Source organism: Pteronotus mesoamericanus, unplaced genomic scaffold (assembly GCF_021234165.1).
Source record: "Pteronotus mesoamericanus isolate MK-2021 breed Mesoamerican mustached bat unplaced genomic scaffold, CSHL_Meso_final scaffold_582, whole genome shotgun sequence".
Taxonomy (NCBI): Eukaryota; Metazoa; Chordata; class Mammalia; order Chiroptera; family Mormoopidae; genus Pteronotus; species Pteronotus mesoamericanus.
The window spans coordinates 7,483,748-7,503,267 of record NW_026555323.1 but is presented as its reverse complement, the minus strand read 5'-3'; the positions used below and the strand labels follow the sequence as shown (position 1 = coordinate 7,503,267).

Below are 19,520 nucleotides of genomic sequence, written 5' to 3'. Positions count from 1 at the left end.
GAAACATAAAAATTGTCAAGGAACACATAGGCAGTAAAATCACAGACATTGCTTGTAGCAATATTTTTTTCTAATATATCTCCTCAGGTGAGGGAAACAAAAAAAAAAACACATCAAAATGTTTTTGCACAGCAAAGGAAACCAGTGAAATAAAAAGACAACCCACTGAATGGGAGAACATATTCACCGATACATCTGATAAGTAGTTAATATCCAAAATTTATAAAGAACTTGCAAAACTCAACACCAAAAAACCAAACCATCCAATTAAAAAATGGACAAAGGATTTGAATAGACACTTCTCTGAAGAACGTATACAGATGGCCAATAGACATATGAAAAGATACTCAATGTCATTAATCATCAGAGAAATGCAAATCAAAACCACAATGAGCTATTACCTCACCCTGGTCAGAATGACTATTGTCAATAAATCAACAAACATTGACAAGTGCTGGCAAGGATGCAGAGGAAGGGGAACCCTCTCGCACTGCTGGTGGGAATGCAGACTGGGGCCGCCGCTGTGCAAAGCAGTACAGAGACGCCGCAAAATATTAACACTGGAACTGCCTTATGACCCAGCGATCCCACTTCTGGGAATTTATCTGAAGGCACCCAAAACACTAATTTGAAAGAAGATAAGCACGCATACATTCCCTGCCGTGTTATTTACAACTGCCAAGATCTGGAAGCAGTCCAGTGCCCGTCAGTGGATGAGTGGGTCAAATAGCTGTGGTACATTTGCACAATGGACTACTACTCTGCCCTAAGAAAAGAAAATTTTACCCTTTGCAACAGCACGGATGGACCTGGAGAGCATTACGCCAAAGGAAATAAGCCAGTCAGAGCAAGCAAGTACCATATGGTCTCACTCACGTATGGAATCTAATGTACGAACTGAACTAACAAGCGAAAGCGAGACTGCCTCATAGACAGAGAGCAAGCTTACAGCCCTGGGCAGGTGGCGTGGGGGTGGAGGGATGGAGCAAAAAAGAAAAAAGACTCATGGACAAGGGTGGGGGAGGGGTGGGGGAGGTGGAAGAGTGTACAGGGACGATACATGGTGATGGAAAAAATACAATAAAAGTGTTCGATAAATAAAAAACAAGCAAAAGGTGGCAACAGGATAACACAGGCCAAACTATTTGGCTTGTATGTGTACTCAGCAGAGCTTTAAAATTCACGAAGCAAAATGTATTGAAACAACAAGGAGAGAGAGAAATTCACAAATATTTTCAGAGACGTTTATACGCCTCCCTCAATAATTGATGGAATAAGTAGACACAATATCAATGAGGATACAGGAAAGTTGAATAAAATTATCAACAGACTTGACCTGACGTGTATAGAAAAATCCATTCTTTTCAATCACACATGGAACATTTATATAGATATTAACTTGGGCCAGGAAACAGTTTTAAAACACTGAAAATTTCAAATCATGAAAAATATGTATGTTCTACAAGAAATTTAGAATTAAATTAGAATTCAATAACAGAAAGATCTCTTGAAAAATTCCTAAAATACAGAAACTAAACAGCACACATCTGAGTAATCCATATGTCAAAGAAGCAATCAAACTAAGAATTACGAAATATTTTGAATGGAAAAAGAAAATAAAAACACATGGTAAAATTTGTTGAATGCTGTAAAACAACACCAGAGTTGTGTTTATATTACTAAAGAATTCTACTAAACAGAACAAATTTCTCAAGACAATGACTTAAGTTTCTTCCTTAAGAATCTAGAAAAAGAGCACATTTAACCCAAAATATGTAGAAGAGAGCAAATATAAAGAACAAAATAGAACTCCATGAACTAGAGAGCAGAGGAAACAGTAAATAAAACTAAAATTATCTGAGAACATTGATAATATATAATGTTGATAAAATAGCCCCATGTGGGGAAAAAAACAGAAAGAGTAAAGACCCAAATACAAATGGGACAGAATACATCACAACAAATTCTACAGATATTAGTGAATATCAGGGAATTTTATAAGTAACTCTCTGCCAATAAATTTAACATTGTAGATTATTTAGACAAATGTATTGAAAGACAAATAAACCTCATGCAAGAAGAAAGAGGTCGTCTGAATGGCCCTCAATCTACTAAGGAAAAAAACTAAACTTTTATTAAGTGGGCCAAAATGTCTTCTTCCTGTAAAAGACATTTTTTAATTTTCACCAGAAACCTTATTGATTTGGATATTTTGAAGATGTCAGCTGTCTCCTGCTATTTGCTTCTAGAGGGTAGAGGCCAGGGCTGCTGCTAAACATCTTCTAATGCACGAGACAGCCCTAGAGCAAAGAATCATTTGGCCACAATATCGATAGCACCAAGAAACTTCAGAAAACCACTTTTGACACATTCCGTCAGTCACAGCACCTTCTCCATACACTAGCAACTCTTTTTTGCATTTCAGTTGCGTTTTTAACTCTCTTGAAATAACAAAGCCTAATAGGCTAAAAATGTTGTGTATTTTCTTCCATTTTCAATGTTTATAAGGCTGCACAAAAATTCACCAGTTTTGATAAGCTTTTTAAAAAACTGCATGCTGATATGACAGCTGTCACAATACAATCTAACAAAATTGTTTTGAATGAAATTAAAGGCAACTAAGCACTACTAGAGCCATCATATGGAAAAAACCAAATGAGCTTTTTGGCCACCTCAATCGTTAAAAACATTCCTTCTAAGGAAACACTAAGTTGGTGATTTCTGGCAAAATTTATAGCATAATTTTTTTAAAGAGCTACAACAAGGACTAGCATAGGCTCCATTTCAAATAACACATTTAATACACTTGAACCGAATGAAATTGATTTTCAAGTTTATGACGTCCTGAGAAAGAGTGCTTTCACCATTAATTCCTTCTGAGTTTGTCTCTTGAACTGAAACGGAATTCACCCAGTGAAGAGACTCACCTCATTTTTGCATTTCTAAGATTTAGTTAAATGGTCTGACTTATGCTAGTCTTCCTAATCTCCAATTAACATCGAAAACACAGCAAAAGCCTATGGGTCGAGCCACAGGGAAACCTGTCCTTTGGTGAAGCTGTAATTTCAGGTAGTGAATCCTGTCATTTGCATGATCTCAGGGGCGCTTTCTGTCCGCTGAGGTTCAGCCTATGAGAGGCTGGAATAAGAGACACCGGCCTAGGCCAACCTTTATTTAAGCGCATTCCTTTAACTTGGGTGCTCTATCTTTCAGTATTTCCCCAAAGAGGAAGTGGGCACAGCCTATTTTAAATCACCCATACAAGAAGCAAATAAACAAACTCACTTTCCTTAGTTCCTTACCTTCTCCCAAACTCAGCTGAAATTAAGAGTTGCTTTTTTTTTTTTTTAAATACAAAAAGGTCCAGGCATGCAGAGATTTATTTCCTTAAAATCTTCCATCTTTATAAAGAAAAACTGCTGACGTAAGGCTATATAAGAAAGAACACCCTAAAAAGAAAGAGACATTATTTTTAGTCCATTGTGCATGCCCTTTTTTAGAAAACACCTTGCTCACATGAATTCATACAGGAGGGTCTGCGATGGGACTTTTTTTTAATCCTTGAAAAAGAGGGCAACAGAGTCTGCTATAAAATCAACCAGCAACAGTGGATGTGTCCAAAAGGACTGGCAGGGGCAGCCTCTGAGACACAGCTGGATCTCCTTCATTTTGAGACTTACCTTGTCCCCTGATGTCACTGTAGTGGCCTTGAGTTTGCCCAGGACACGCTCTCAGTTTACAGGGCTCGCTGGGGGAGGGGCGAGGCATGACTTTGTGGAGTTTCCCTGCCAATTACTGGAAGCCTGAGTGTCCTTCCTGCCCTGGCCTGTGCGGGGACAAAGCAAGCGCCATTAAATAGGGCTGGTGGTTTTTCTCGCTCATTCCCTTTCGGGGAAGGGTACCCACCGTGGAGCAGGCCAGGCCGCTGACTTTGGGGCGTGGGAACAGCCCATGCCCGCCTTCCACACTCCACGCTCCCTGTACTCGAGACGAAAGACTGAAACGAGAACCAACCCTTGCTCTTAAAATGCTGACAAGTTCTAGTACGATGGTGAACGTCACTGGCGATATCCTGTGGGGATCACGTACCCTGTTTGCCAACCCCCCCGCCCCCCTGCCATTGGATGTAAAAATAAAGGCACTTCACCTTGGTGCACCTTTTTTAAAAAAACCACACCCCCTTCTAATCAAAAGAAACACACAAGGCCATTGTAGACTATACCTGCCAGGACTCCTTCAAGCTGTCAAGGTCATGGACAGCAAAGGAACGGTCACAGACCCGAGGAGGCTGGAGAGACGTGACAGCCTAGTCTGGGTCCTGCAACAAGAGCCCATTGATAGAAAACACATGAACTCAAAATAAAATTGGGACTTTGGGTGACAGTAAATACCAATGCCACTTTCTTAACTGCGACAAATGTACCGTGGTATTTTAGGACATTACCAGTGGGTGCGCCTGGGAGATGGGTACACAGGACCCCTGAGTGCCCCCTGCGTTGTCCCTTAACTTCCTTGGGGGCCGTATTTCACAGGCTAAATAGTCTTTGGAATCATTAAATACAAATATAAACAATTCCCTGCTTTCCAACTTAGTAGCAGAGACACAGGACATTTCTCTAAGGCATGTTTTAATAACAACATTAGGTGCAAATAACTAATCACCCAAAGTGGATAGGAGGGTTTCGTAGCGTTTTTCACTGTGACAACACATAGGTGCTCGCTAATTGTTAGTGTCTCTTCTCATTTAGGTGCAGAGCGAAATATGAGTTCCCTTGTTAAACCTGCCACCCACCTGTCTCCAGTGGCTTGCCTCTCCTTTTGGTGTGTCCTTGTCCTCCGTGTATGGGGACGCGTTTGTGAACCAACATAAATCTGTGTTTTGGGGGCCTTTCTCATTGAACTGGGTGTAACAGCTTAGCACGTCCCCTCGTTAATAACGAGTAAAATAAAATCTCCACCATGTGTTCATTTCACATCTGCAGGGTGGCCATGCTTTGACCACTTTTGGAAAATTATCCTTTAATAAGAACATACATATTATTTCATCCGTCTTTGGATTCCTCCTGCCGATCCTGATAGAAGATGTGTAGTAAATGGCCATCAAACAGGACCGACATGTTTCCAAGAAGGGGGCTGTTAGAAGAAGAAATCTGGCAATGGGCGATGAAGTTTGACCAAGACATTGGGCTCCCTACTGAAGAGCTTCATAGAGCCGTAGGTAAGGACAATGGTTCAGGGTAAGTCAGGAGTATCTTCCCGCGGGAGCTGGCCAAGGCCTGATCCATTAAGGCCCAGAACCCAGCTGGTCTTTGCTTAGGAGGAAATGCAACTACTTGGTGACTACACAGCCCGGAGCAATCTTTGCCATTTAAGGGAAGTTGAGATTTATCATTAGCACTGGGAACCCTTCAAGCAAAGCTGCTAACCCCCTACATGGCCAAGGAGCTCCTGCTCTCCCCAAAGGCCTGTGTAAAGTGAAACGTTACCCAAGAGCCAGTCTTCCCTAAGACACGTATGGCTGTATTTCCAAAAACTGCAGCGACAGCTACATCTAGAGAGAGATGTGATAACAAAAAAGAAAAAAATCCATTTTCTGTCTGATGGACAGCTACACGTAGTATGTTCTTTGATTACACGGGGCCCCCTGACTTATTTTTCCTCAGGCGTCCTGGTTTTCTCGTCCTGCTGGTCTCTAGTTTTGCCCAGCCAATTTAGATGCCAGCTCGCTTCCCACACTGCTTATCGATCACTTGCCTTTTCATTTTTAATTTCCACCCTTTAGATGTCCAGTCACACTTTTCACGGTGTGCTCATTCTCCTGCTACGTTTCATCTTTAAGTGATCGTGGAGCTTTCCAGCTTGTTGGGGACACAGCCTCCTTTAGCACAGCACCCTTTGCTAAAATGTGCGCTTCAGAGCCACATAGAACATGAGCAGGCCACAGGACAATGTCCCTACTGGCGTTTTAAAGGCTGGCCCTCTGAACCTACCCCTTCTCACTCCCAGCTCTTCCAAGAGACTCTTTAACAAAACTGAAATTCATGTATCGAGTCAGCAAAAAGGTCTGTTACGTTTGTTCCATATGATGGCTCTAGTGGTACTTAGTTGTCTTTAATTTCAAAACGATTTTGTTAGATTGTATGGTGACGGCTGTCATGCATTTAATAAAAAAAAGTATCGAAATTGGTGAATTCTTGTGTATCCATTTTAATATTGACGGAAGAAGATACATACCACTGTTGGCCTATTAGGCTTTATTATTTCAAGGGAGGTAAAAAAAGCAACTGAAGCACACAAAAAAGATTTGTTCAGTGCATGGAGAAGGTGTTGTGACTGATAGATACGTGTCAAAAGTGGTTTGCGAAGTTCCGTGGTACTGTTGACATCTTGGCCAAATAATCCTTTGCTGTGGGCCTGTCTTATGTATTGGAAGACATTTAGCAGCACCCCTGGCCTCTACCCACTAGAAGCCAATAGCAGGAGACAGCCAACGTACTCAAAATATCCAAATCAATAAAGTTATTGGTCTTTCATTTTATGGAAAAACGAAACAGACTTTTTAGCCAACCCCAAACTATGCTAAAATACAGTTTGTTCAGGTGAAGTAACAGGATGTTGGGATTTGCTCGATTCTCAAGAAAAGTGATTAGTTTTTACTACTTGGGGAGAAAGGGTCTATGAGAAATGAAGCTTTAAGACACAAAGCCAGGGAATATGTTCATCTCCTCTATCAGTGTGAAACTTGGACTCCTATCTTAGTTTTTCTGGAATCCCTGAGTATGCGCAACCAATGAATATGCATGGTAACACATACCCAGTGTACAATAAAAGGCTCAGATTTTCAAATGAGGGGTCCAGAAAATAGAGTCACATTTTTTTGCAAATTCATCAATGTCACCAAACACCATCAGGAGGAAGGAGGTAGGTCACCAGTCATTCTGAGGGTGGGTGCAAAGATCACTATAAAAGTTCAAGGCCACGCCCAAATACGCCTGCTATTGTAAGAATTGGTTGAGAAATTCTTCTTTTTAAATGATCCAAAACATACTGTCCTTCCCATTCTTCATTTGAAAAATCAGGCTAATAGAAAATTCAAACTAAACAAAGTTATTTTTTAAAAGAATAAGCCCTTTACAGAATGTTTAATTTTCAGTATAGTTAGGTGTTTCCCAATAAGAAAAAATAAAGGGCACCTATATACTGGAAATTAAGAAAGTTATTTAATTTTAAAGTTGCATTTCTTACTAGCATTTTATTTTTTAAGTCCCTATTTTCTTAGGAAGTGTCATCAGCAGTCATTATAAAGATGTCCCTAAAAAAAAAAATCTATTAAACAGGTAATTGTACAGCAAGCCAGCTTGGAAATATTATTATGCACTTAATAAAGCCTCCTGTGCTTCCTACCTACTTTTCAATCCATTAATTAGTGATTCTGTACTTTCTTCATAGGTCGTCATTACAGCCAGTAATTGGAGGCTGGATGAATTAAAACATACTCGAATTATATGTCCCAGGCAGTCACCAAGACAGCCTGGAGACTTGATGTCCAAAATTAGTTAATGTCTTCCACTCCGGGTGGAAGACATTATTGTTGTTATTTCTGCCTATGCATCTATATTTTAATTTTCTGATTACTTGAGTCAACAATTTATGGAAATACCACTACACAGGTCTGGCTCCGCCCTTGCAATTGACTGTCTCCTGCCGGTTGGTGGGTGCTCATCCCAGGGACCGGAGCGAGGGTTCGCCCACCGGTTCGCCCTCCCCAGCCTGGGGCTGCATGGACTCCTTGTCCCCAACAGCTGCCTTGTACCTTCTCCACCTGGTCTCCGTGCAGGCCGGGCCTGCAGGTGCTGCTAGCAGACCCTCCTCCCTCTGAATGTTCTCTAGTGCTTACTGGCTTCCAACTCTTTTCCCTCCACTCAAGTGTGAGCCCCTGGAAAGCAGGAGCCGCCTTAATCTTATTCCCAGAGTGGTTACCTTAGAGCCCACGCCTCGCTGATTGGGGCCACCTGGCTCCAGGCCACCTGCGTTACTTGGCCTGCACAGAGTTCACAATAATTGAAATAATGCCTGTAGGGGGCCATGCCCTAGGCAGTTTGTGACAGTCTCTCTGTTCTCCTATGTGGTCTCAGTCACACATTTATGTCACAAGCCTGTCCCCTACAGGCGTCCTCGTTTGTGACCCTAGTTGTATAGCTGCTTTGTAGTTAGTTGTGCGAATCAATGTGTCAATAAATGGACATCGTATTGCGCAGAGAATTGATCATTATCCTCATATTCTGGTCTTGAAAATTCCTTAAGTTTCATCTCACACTTAGGAAAAGGAGGTAGTAAAAGGCAACTCTATTACACAATGTACAAAAAAGCATTTCTGAATAGTGGACAGAGGTAGGCCACTCTGAGCATTTTGGTCAAATTAGAGACAGAAACAAAATCACTTGCCTTCTTTGCAGAAGCCAGAAGGTACAAACCAGCCAGCTGCTGGGAAAAAGCCTAGGTTTGCATTCCTGAGCTGATTGAAAACTTCTGCCCCAGATCATCTTAAAACAGGGACCAGAATTTTAAAAACGATGACCCTGACCAACATTCCTAGTGCATGTTCGACAACCCATTTCTCAAGGCTGACCCTAAAATGCTCCTCACCGTGGCCAAGGACAACATGCCGCTGTGTTATCCAACAAAGGCGGCTCTGCCTGGGCCACAGCAACACCGTACAGTACGCAACAGTCCTTTGCCCTGGTTGAATCTGGGGGGGAGGGTTAAGCTATTCGCTACGTGGCTGGAATTCACATCACCAGACAAAAACGTTGGTGATTAGCAAGTACCTTGAGCAGGGCTAAGCCTCACCTAAACAAGTCAATTTGGATTTGCTTTACCCACCTGGTGAGCGGGGGACTAAATCTTTTAAGATTTAAACTCCATGACTAATAATTTTAACATTTTAAATGCAACTATTACCAGATGTTCATCCTGGTGATGGAATTCTTACTCGTAAAAGCGGTAACATCCATAAAAGTGTAACTCGGAGCAACTTGCTGTGAACATTCCCAGCTAATTAGTTTATGCTGAATATATGTCCAGGCGCTTAAAATAATTTGTTACATAGGATTATAATTCATAAGACAATGAAATGCTGGTATTGGTTTCCAAGGAAAGGTTTTACAATAAGTTTTGTTTCTGAGTAACTAGAAAGTAAGACTCTCTTTCTGGGAGGGCACCTCCTTTGTGCAAGAAACCGAAACCCTACCCACCGCCTGCAGGAAAACCCACAGCTAGTTAAATGGCAGCGTTTGGTTGGGATTGAGTCACTAAATTTGGTCTCTCCACACCTGCTATAAAAAGGGGACATGTTTTCTATCACCTGCTATGACGACTATACGACTGGAAAAAACGCGAGTAAATATAATAATAAAAACTCTTTGCACTAACAATGAAAGGTATGCTGTTCTCGCCGGGCCATCAGCAAAGTACAAATGCTTCCTTATCACACACCAACCGTGTGCGATTTGGACAGTGGACTTAGTTTTGTCTGAACCATTACAATAGCTTCACACCCTGGAAGATGGAGGTCTGTATGTTTGTATCTCAGGTGTTTTTCTACAACGGTATCTATTGGCTCAGAAAAGACATGAAGCACCAGTGAAGGAGAATGTGAGGGATGCTAAGTACCAAAGACTTACGTCACTCTCAGCAGAACTCAGAAACCTTTCTCTTGGCCATTCAGGGGACTTGTCCTCACAGGACTCACCTTGAGTTCTCAGTTGGAACTGGGCTGGACCAACTCCCAGCCAGCGCTGGCGGGAGGGCAGCCGCCGGCCTGCCCTGGTTCCGGAGGAGCAGAGAGCGGTTGGCGCTCTCCCTCCTGTGCATTTACAAACAAGCTCGTCTGTCTTTTAGAGAAGCCTCCTCACACCATGGGCAAAGATCTTAGGTGACTACAGCCATTGCAACGCCTCCCACTTAAATGGCTGTGGCTCCTTCAAACAGGCACAGTGACATTGCTAGCATACCTCCACCGCATTCTGAATGTGTGACAGGCAGCTTCAGCTGTGGTAGCAAAGCAGCACATCGACCCGCCGAAGGCACGTCTGGCACGGACGACCTAAGAGAACAGGTGAAGCTATTAGAGAGCCACACAACCGTGCCGCGTGCGGTCTAAGGCGTAAAAGCAACTGTGTCTGGTAGGCGCACGCTCACCCAGGTGGGGAGAGTGAGAATGCTCCACTTCAATCCCCAGCTTGACAATAGAGGTGTTTTGCAGAGACCAGCTACCTTATTGCTTATGTAAATTCAGAAGGCAAGACAGAGAAGACCACCTATTACAAAGGCAGATGTGGTTTTTTAAGAAGTAGCAGCTAGGACCCCACTTAAAGTGCCTATTAAGACCTGGTCCAACACCTGTTTCAATCAAGAGGTTCAATGTAACAACAGGGTTTTGAACATGTATCAGCCCCACAGGAGTCCAGCTGCTGTTCTAAGTGCTGCTTGCGGTTTTGCAGGGAACGTAAACGAGTTAAAGCAACGGCAGGGTTCCGCCGTCCCTTGGCTAACGCACACTAGAAAGCAGCAGGTAACGTGTGTGAACGACTCGGACACACACACACACACGCACACACACACCCCACACCCCCCCAATGCAGCTGCACAGAGGAATACAGAATGAGGGGGGGGGACGCATGACTGCAGAGTTCCTTTAGGTAGATGTTTCACTTTCTGCAACATTTAATGACTGAAAACTACTGTTAGTCAATTTTGACTTGCGGTTGGGCTGCACAGACCACAGAACAGGAACTTCATTGTGGCAGGAGTGAGAAGAGAAAAAAAGCTTTTCTTGTGGGGTCGCTTACTATTTTAATTCCGCTGTTAGTCACCTTCAAAGGTATGGGGCCGATTCTCCTTATGGCTCTTCCTCTTCTTTCCTTTGTACTGGACTTTCCCCCCCCCGCCCCCTCCCGGTTACCGCTGCTCCGGTTATTTTCCTCACCTTAAACCAGGGACAGGATGACCTGTCTCACTTGTACCTGAAATTAGAACGTGACTACGTTACACGCCCCGCGCGCACGCAGCGCCGCTCCTCTGGGGCGCCGGCTCCGGTGCCTCTTGCCGGGGTCGGGGTGACAGAATGGAGCCTGTTGTCTCCACGGGTCCTCCCGGGACCTCCGGGAGCAAGGTGCACTTACTTGAGCACCGGTATAGACACGCTCTTAAGCAACTTAAAGTCGGCAAGCCCCCCTTGCTGCCCTTCCTGATTGTGAACTAAAACGCGAGGGAACTCAACTCTTTCAGCCACCGCCAGACTTTTGGGGCGCACCTTCCTTTTCCTATGAACCAGCCCCAAAGGAGCCACAATAACCTCTTTCTCTTCGCCCAGCACAGGTCCCAGAACCGAACACCGACGCCGTCTTGCATCACCCGGACGGAGCTCCGGCGGCCGCGCCCGCGCTGGGTCGCGGCCTCTCCAAGGTGACGCACGGCGCCGCCTCCTCCCCTTGAAGGCGGGGCTCGAGCGCGGGGGCTAAGGAAGTGGCGCGGCCCTGACGGTGCCCCCGCCCCCGCCGCCTCGGAGCTGTACCCTGCGCGGGCGAGCGGCGGCGACGTGGGCTGTAGGTCCCGCGCAGGTGAGGGGCGCGCGGCGGTCCCCTTTGCAGCCCCCGGGACGCAGCCTCGGACAGGTAAGTGCTGTGCAGGGCTCACCTGGCACTGCGCGCGGGCGCGCAGCGGGGTCTCTACCTGCTGTGTCCTGTGGAAGGGCCTCTGCTCTCCACCGAAGTGAGGCGTTGCGGACCACGGAGGGAAGTCAGAGGCGCTGCTACCGGAGGGTTGCTTGTTCAGGGGCCAGTGGGCTGGGGACCGGAGGCAGAAACCCGAGGGGTGGGGCGCTGGGAGCGCACGGGGTGGTGTTGGAGGGTGACTTGCCCCTGATTTCTTTGCATTTAATAGGACACGTTGGTTCTCCTCGGGGCGCAGCGGAGTTAGTCACCGTCTCCGCCGGGATTCTCTGCAAAGGTCAGTCCCTCACTTGGGCGGGGGGCGAGGGGAGGGCATCTGATGCGGTCCCTTCGTGGGGCCCCGGAGATTCCACTTCGATCCCCTGCCAGACCTTTGCTCAGCCCCAGGAGAGTAGAAAGCCTTCCAGTTGCGTAGCGTCCAGTGTCTCGTCACACTAAAAAAGACCAAAAGGTGATGGTGGTGAAGTTGAGAAGAAATTGCTTCCGCAGCTAGAGCCCCTGCGCACTGTCCATTTGCTAAGCAAGTCGTGTGCCAATGGCTTGTACCGGGGGTCGCGTTTCTCTGAACCGTGTTAGAACCGCCCAACGACCTTCTGCGCGGCGTCTGAGGGGTTCGGCCGCGTCCAGATGCTTCCGTGAGTGTGTGCTCGGGAAGGGACCTCTGCAGCGGCGCTTCCAGTCCCCAAACAGCTTACCAGGGAAGCTCAGGACCTTAGGAGACCGCCTCGGCACACACGGAGTCGCAAGCAGGGCTGTGGACGGTGATTCCCATTAGCATTCATTTCCACTTGGGTCAGCAGCCTTTCAATTTAACAAATATTTATTGTACTCCTGCTGAGGGGGAGCTCCAGGCGAGGCCGGCCGGTGTGCACAGGTGTGCACAGGTTTGGTCGCGCCGGTGTTGACACAGAGGCGAGTTTTAGGGCACTTCTTCCTCGCTGGTAGATGTTCAGAGGGAGACTAATGGCACTTTATGCTTTTGCTTCGGCGCCGCCTCTTTAATCTCTGGTAATCAGCATGTGGAGGAAGGAGAACATAAATCTGAGAAGAATATCATTAGCCTGGTCTGCCATTGAAAGCGACAGGGATTATCAAAACCACCCTTAAAATTAGGTTGCTAAGAGTCGACTCTGCCAAGTGTTTGCGCTAAGGGCTTTATCTCGTTGCATAAATATGCAAAGTAGATATTCCTCCCCTTGTGCAGGTGGGAAACTGAGGCAGGGAAGGATCTGACACCTTGTTCAAGGCGACTGGTGGGCCTGGGAATTGGATGGGGACAATTCTGACTCTAGAACCCACGCTTCTCCACTGTTCCATGCTGCCCTGAGACAGGGTAAATCTGGAAGGTTTTGGGGAAGTAAGAATTTAAATGGACATTCATAAACCACCCATATCCCGGAAGTTAAAGCAACTCCCATGAATATAGTGAACACCATTTTCATTCTATTTGTGTGGTTCAGCTATGACCAGTTTGGGACAAGACGATGAACAGCTATTTTTAAAATGTAAATTTTTTCTGTCTTTCTTAACATATTTTTGAGGGCCTACTATATCCGAGGGAGGCAAATTAGTAAAGCTGTATATGAATGCCTTGTGTATCACACAGTGAAGTGTCAGCTAATTTTCATATCATTCACGTGCTTTATGTAATTCAGCTTGATTTATATAATTTATGTAAATTATATAACTTATGTCAGTCAGCTTGATTTTTTTTATCATTCCTCTTGATCTCAGAGCTTCCAGGTGAAAAGAGGACAGTGTTGTCACGGAGAAAGGACTTTGTGTATAAATCTATAATCATGTATGAATAAATATAGCTAATACTTATTTTAAAAGAGGTATCTATTTTCCCTTAAATCTATCTCTGGAAATGTAGAGTACGACGGCTTATTTGGAAAGAAATCCTAAAATTCCTAATTTAGTCTTTGAGTAAAGGGACCGTGACAACTCAGCTGACAATTTCTTTAAGGGCCTCCAAACCACAAAAGTGACTTTCAGATTAAGATCATTATACTGCATGGGATGAGCATGAACAGGGTGCTTAGAATTTTAATTCCTATTGCCTGACATGGAGAACACTTGCTTTCTTTAAACTTTTCTTATCGTCATTGGTGACTACACGCAGAAATTGAGGGGTTTTATATTTAAATTTGCCTAAGGAGTTGGCAAAAGTGTGTTGTGTTGAAGAATGTCTTTATAAAGCCTGTGTGGGGAGGACCAGGCCTGGACTGCTTTTGACCACGACGTTGGTAACCCATCTTGAACTCCTCCTCAGAAGCATTTGAAATCCTGCCTAGAAGGTGTGTGTAAAGGTGCGGTTGGGCTTAAGATGCTGTAATTGGACGGCAGGGTGGGTGGTGAATGGAAGAAAACCCTGGAAGAGCCAAAGGACCAAGGACCAGCGTAGGGGGAGTGTGGAACAGCGGCCAGTCCAGGCTTTGTAAGACCGAAAAGGCAAACCCCTGAAACTAGTCATACACAATAACACTGCATGTAAAATGCAATAGAAGCCGTTTTTTTTTTTTTTAAAAAAAGGTAAACACACGTGGAATCCTCTTGAAGATCAATAATACAAAATTAGTGATAAAAGCGGATACGAAGTGAGAACGAGAGATAGAAATGCCAACCATTTGCTGGAGACTTCTGTCTTGGCGGAGGTCTTTCTGGGCAATTTACAAGAAGTGCTTACAAAGCACTGCTTCCTGATTGCAGCCTGGCTTCCCTGTCCCCGAGAACACTCAGCATCTTCCAGCAGCTTGTCGCAGCGGCAGGACCTATGCCAGCGAGAGGCCAGATGCTGAGCTCCATCACCTTTAAAGACTGAAAGGCCCGGTTGTTGGTTGGAGGCAAAAGACTCACGGTCCAAGTCTCAGCTTTCATTCTATCCGTCGCCATTTATTCAGGGTTCTGTCTTGGGCTCTGACACTCGGACGTCTGAGTTCTAAGAAGCCTTCCAGATGCTTCTGGAGCTCAAGATTGAGAACTGCTCTTCTCAGTAAGGAGAAGAGGTGCATACAAGGGCCAATATATCATAGTCGTATTATAATTGTAATTCATATTACTATCACTGACATTTACTGGGCTAGACATTGCGCTGAGAATTATTAACTCTCTTTTTAATTTTATTTTTGTATTTTATTTTATTTGAATATTTAACTGTTCTATTACAGTTGTCCCAATGTTTCCCTGCTGCTCTCTGCTGTCTTGCACCCCCCCCCCACAGTCAGTCCCCACCCTGTTGTCCGTGTCCGTGGGCCATCCATACATGTTCCTTGACTGGCCCCTTCCCCTTTTTTCCACCCTTATCTCCTTCTCGCCCCCCTCCCCTCTGGTCACTCTCAGTCTGTTCCTTGTCTCCATGCCTGTGGGTCTACTTTGCTCATTTGTTTGATTTGTTTATTAGGTTCCTCTTAGAGGTGAGATCATATGGTATTTGTCTTTCGCTGCCTGGCTTACTTCACTTAGCACGACATTCTCCAGGCCCATCTTGCTGTTGCAAAAGGTAGGAGTTCCTTCTGTCTTTCTGCTACGCAGTATTGTGTGAATGTACCCCCAGTTTTCTGATCCACTCATTTACTGATGGACGCTTAGGCTGTTTCCAGCCCTTGGCTATTGTAAATAACGCTGCTGCGAACATTGGGGTGCATTGGTCCTTTTGAATTGGTGTTTCAGGATTCAAATCTTTAACACAATCCTACCAGGCAGGACTATTATCACCTCCATTTCAATGTGAGATAACTGAGGCACAGAGGCAGAACTGGACACATCCTAGGATTTAAGTGCAGACACCCCTCCCCCCGCCAGGAGTCATCAACATGCCATTGTCACATTGCTATTGTGGGAAAGGCCCGGGAGGCTGGCCCGAGGCTGCTTTGGAATGGCCTCATGGGTCAAGCATAGGTATTTGCTCACCACCTGGGGTTAATGAGTTTTTCTTTAAGGACAGATGGCCAGAATGGAGGGGAAGAATGTTCTTGTGTTCATTCCTACTGCGAATTTTTAGAGTTTCACAAGCAAATGTACAGGATTGCATCCACCTGGTTGCATAACGTGGCCTTGCCTCCCTTCCTGTGTGACTGTGGTCTTGCCCGGATTTCCCCAGTGGGTGGCTGCCGAAGGTGGCCTTGTTTCAGAATGCTGGGCTTTGGCTTCTCTCCGAAAGGCCTGTCCCCTTCCCAGGCCACAGACGACCTGAAGAGGCTGGTGTGTGGGGCCCTTGTGTCTTGAAAGTGTCTAGAAGAGCTGTGCCTTGCATTTTTGGTAGTTCTTTTCTGAAAGAGACTGTTGTCACTCACAATTCTGGACATTTACCACAGAATAGCCACATCACATCAGGCAGCTTAAGAATATACAGCTGTAGACACGAGAATATACGTCAGTGTGGGGAAGGACGGCTTGCCTTTAGGTGTGAAAATCCGGTCACTGTGTCCTGTCTTCTCCTTCAGTGACAAATGTTTAGATCAACATGGATGTGAGTTTATGGCTGGAGGCAGAATTTAATTCTGAGGGTGCCATCCACACAGCTGTTTGTTCATGGGGGCATTTGTTGCTCGCTTAGCTGTGCTAAGTGTCAGCGTGAGGCACCTGAAGGAGGTACAGTGGCGATCAGACAGATGTGCTCCCCGCAGACAGGGAGAATCTTGTTCGGCAGTGTTCTGGGTGACTGGCGCTAGACGCCCTAGCTCCGGCCGTGCGTCGGCGGGAGGGGAGCTAAGGAGTTGTCACAGTTCAGGAGTCAGGTTGAGGGGCTTGGCTGAGGGCAGGGGGGAAGCAGAGGTGGGGAAGGATTTGAGAGCCGGCTGGCAGATGGCAGGCGTGGCCAGGTGGATGTGGGAAGGAAAGAAGGAGTGAGGTTTGTGCCTGGGGCCCTGGGTTGGGGCCAGGAACGCAAGTCAGAACCAGAGGAGACTGTTTTTAGAGGATAATCCTGAGGTTTGTGGACATTGTGAGTTTGGGATGCCTGGGTGACCCCATAGTAGAGGATTTGGGTGGACAGTTGACTAGACTAAGGGTCTGCAGTCCAGGAAAGAGGTCCGCAATACAGAGTTTTGAGAGAACTGGTCTCTAGGTGGTTGTTGAATAATCGCCTATCAACTCATTGAGTAATACAGCTGATTTGACAACTGAATAATGCAATGGATTGAATAATAACAACTGACTAATGCTGCCTCTCAGGACAGTTGGCAGGCAAGAAGCAGGTCACAAAGGAAATGGGGACATTTCTGCTGGCCAGGCAGCCGAGGAATGAGTTTAATGGGATGTGAAAGGTGGAAAGGTTTCCTTCCACTCATTCTTTGAGGGCGGAGACAAATTCTCTGCTCCTTTGGGCCTTTCATTTGTTTGATAGCCTGAGTCATCAACGTGCAAAGGTGAACAGGAGCAGGCAGGGGGTAGGACAGTGACAAGGGGCTTGTTGACGCTGGTTTGCAGAATTTTAGCCTCTATCATTGTCACAAGGTGAAATGCTTACTATCGACCCTCCCAATTTATTCTGTTATTAAAAACACTCACGTATCATTTATGCTCACTGCAAATGAATCCTTTTCTTTTATGTACGATCGACAGATGGTTGCTTTTGAGGAACTGAAAGTTTAGGATAGCCTGTTTCAACTTTGTCTGTTAAAGTCAGCTCCTAAACAGGAATGTTCCTGAGAGATGTGTAAGCGGATCGGAAAAACTAAAAAGAAAGTATTGAACGTATCGGTGGGACTGTGGCCGTGTTCAGATCCAAGTGACCGAAGTGACAAAGCATAAAACAAAAAAGCAAGCAAGCAAACAAAGAACTCAAACTAAATCGAAAACAAAAACAAATCATCATTGTGCAATACTTTTTTTTGGGTGGTGTTTGGGGAACTATTTTTAGCATTATGAAAGATGTTGGGGTTTAGCCTGCGAATTTAGGTAATATGTCAGAAAACAACACTGTGTGACTTGAACTACATGAACCAATGTAATTGTTATTGTTGTACCTAATGTAAAAAAATGGTACAGAGACAAAATTAGCTTCGCTTTCTAGGTTTGTAGTCTGGAAGTGACCTATAGGGTCTGCAATTAGCCTCCTGATGTCCCTTCTTGAATCCACTGGAGCCCAGAGATGCTGCAGGCTTGCTTACCCTCATGTGGTCCGGTGGTAACACAGTCTGTCCCGTAAAATGCGTCTGTAGTTCCTAGTCCTACAGGGACACGCTTCTCTGGAGTGCGGCTCGTCTGTTGCTGAAACACATACGCCTCTCCTTCTCTTGAGTCTTTACTTCCACAAAACCTCCCCCTCTTTCCTCCTTAGCTTCTCTCTGGACTGTTTGTTACCCACTTTTCTCCCTGCCGAGTTTACTTCTTGAGCTTTGTGGGAGCACTTGCGGAAGTGGCCTTCGGTATTTTAGGCCTGTCTAAACAGGTAGGATTTCGCTAACAATTCTTTCATTTTCTTGGATCTCATGTGGGTTGGCACAGAGACATGCGGCTGTAGCCAGGAATGAGAAGGAGGGTTCATAAACTGCCCTCTGTTAATATTGACCCAGAAGACATGGCAGGACTGAGAAGGTCCATGATTAATTGTTTTTAAATATCGTGCACTATTTCTGTGACCAAAAAAAAAAAAAAAAAAAAATGTGGACACATAGGCATGACCCACATCACTAATAACAGATCGGTATTCAGTTATTTGTTACCTACTTCCTTTCCAGCCTCCAACCTTGTGCCAGTGTCTAGCTTTATCACTAATTCATTCCTAATCCTCTCAGGAACGCTGCTGGGTTAAAGTTATGCCCATTTGATGGAGAGGAACACTGAGGCTCAGAGAAGAGGGGTAACTTGGGCAGGGCTGCTCGGTTGAATGCAGTTTTACTCTTTTTCCCTTGCTATTTCGTTCCAAGCCATCTAGCGTCTAATTGTCACCATTCTGCTCTGCCTTGCTTCCCAGTGAAGGTGTTTACCCACAAGACTAGAGAGTCTCCAAGACCCATTTCAACTAAAAGCCCAGGAATGTCTCTGAACCCCGGGGTTGGAGCAGCTGCTCTGTGCACTCCAGGGTCGAAGCCCTCTATTTCGGAGGTAACAAACTGGCAGGTGCCATGTGTGCCAATCTTACTAGAACCTAATGATTCTTCACCTTTGAAACCTCACCGCACAGTGTTTTAGCTGACTGGGGAGATTCGTTTGGATAGTTCTGATCACTCCAAGCCTCTCCTTCGCCAGTCTTCCTTGAAATGAGTTGCAGACTGCATGGCAGGAGACTTGATAGGAAACTGGGAAAGTTCATTTGGGAATTATCAATGGGAGCTGTTAAGTAATAGTACCCACTTCCTTGAGCAATCGCTGACATTGGTGAAATCAGAGTTGGTGGGGGGAGGGGAATCGATATAACCTTTTAAAAGACAGATGGTTTTAATATTGATCATTGCCTTCTTTGCCTTTTCATTTGGGAGACGCCGCTATAATGGAACACCTTACAACTACTAAACTGTGCTGACTGTAGGCTGACAGTGAGTGGCCCCTTTGGGTATTTTGAGACACAAAGGTTTGTGATCCGGGCAAATTTAATGCTTCACTGAGAAGCCTGGAAATGTATTTTTCAAATACACCGTATTTCACGTGGAGCATAGGAAATATCCATTGATCTATATTTAAAAAATGTTTTTTTAACTCACAGGCAAGGAAAGACTGTGTGTGTGCACATGCTTGCCATTTTAATTCATTTACAACAGTTTTCCTCATTGGACTCAGACATTTGGATCAGTTCAGAGATGGCTGAATGCACATAAATCGGTTTCACATGAATGCATCCCAGCG

At 45.2% G+C, this 19,520-nt stretch overlaps 1 protein-coding gene across 1 annotated transcript in view; it reads left to right on the top strand.

Annotated features, from left to right (window-relative positions):
• The first annotated feature begins 11,597 nt into the window (after positions 1 to 11,597).
• MCTP2 (multiple C2 and transmembrane domain containing 2) overlaps positions 11,598 to 19,520 on the top strand; it is a 136,313-nt gene continuing 128,390 nt past the window's right edge. The window contains exons 1-2 of the mRNA XM_054561886.1: positions 11,598 to 11,675; positions 11,944 to 12,009. The gene's annotated coding sequence lies outside the window, so the exon portion shown is untranslated. The remainder of the gene's footprint in view (positions 11,676 to 11,943; positions 12,010 to 19,520) is intronic.